General features: G+C 37.8%; 1 non-coding gene across 1 annotated transcript; it reads left to right on the plus strand.

The window, feature by feature from the left end:
• The first annotated feature begins 271 nt into the window (after window positions 1–271).
• On the plus strand, window positions 272–377 carry LOC111458087. The gene has a single exon (XR_002713053.1). It is a non-coding gene; the product is annotated as a Plant small nucleolar RNA R71 (small nucleolar RNA).
• The last annotated feature ends 215 nt before the right edge of the window (window positions 378–592 follow it).

The raw sequence follows: 592 nt of genomic DNA on the forward strand, positions 1-592 counted from the left end.
CAACGCTAGATTTTGTAAAATATTAGTCACCGAAGCTAGTTGAGCATTGATGGAGGACAAAGCATCAACTTCAAGTACTCCTCGAGTCTTCCTTTCTGGGTTGCTTCTCACATGGGCCCATTGACAATTGTTAGATGTTATTCTCTCTAAAATCTCATATGCTTCATTGTATGTCTTTGACAAAATAGCTCCATTGGCGGAAGCATCAACTACTTGTTTAGTAGCAATATTTAATCCATCGTAGAAAGTCTCCATTTGTATACAATGAGGTAGTTCATGGTGAGGACACTTTTTAAGCATCTCCTTAAATCTCTCCCAAGCTTCACTTAATGTCTCATCTTCAAACTGTTGAAAAGCAACAATCTCATTTCTGAACCGTGCATTTCTAGTGGGTGGAAAATACTTGATAAAAAATTTCTCTACTAGACTATTCCACGAATCAATTGTTCCCGATGCTAAGGTATTCAACCATGATTTAGCACCATCCCTCAATGAATATGGGAATAAGCTCAGTCTAATCACATCTTTATCCACTCCTTGGAATCGAAATGAGTCACTAACTCCAAAAAAATGACTTTAGGTGTAGGTGAGG

This window comes from Cucurbita moschata, unplaced genomic scaffold (genome assembly GCF_002738365.1).
Source record: "Cucurbita moschata cultivar Rifu unplaced genomic scaffold, Cmos_1.0 Cmo_Scf00020, whole genome shotgun sequence".
Lineage (NCBI taxonomy): Eukaryota > Viridiplantae > Streptophyta > Magnoliopsida > Cucurbitales > Cucurbitaceae > Cucurbita > Cucurbita moschata.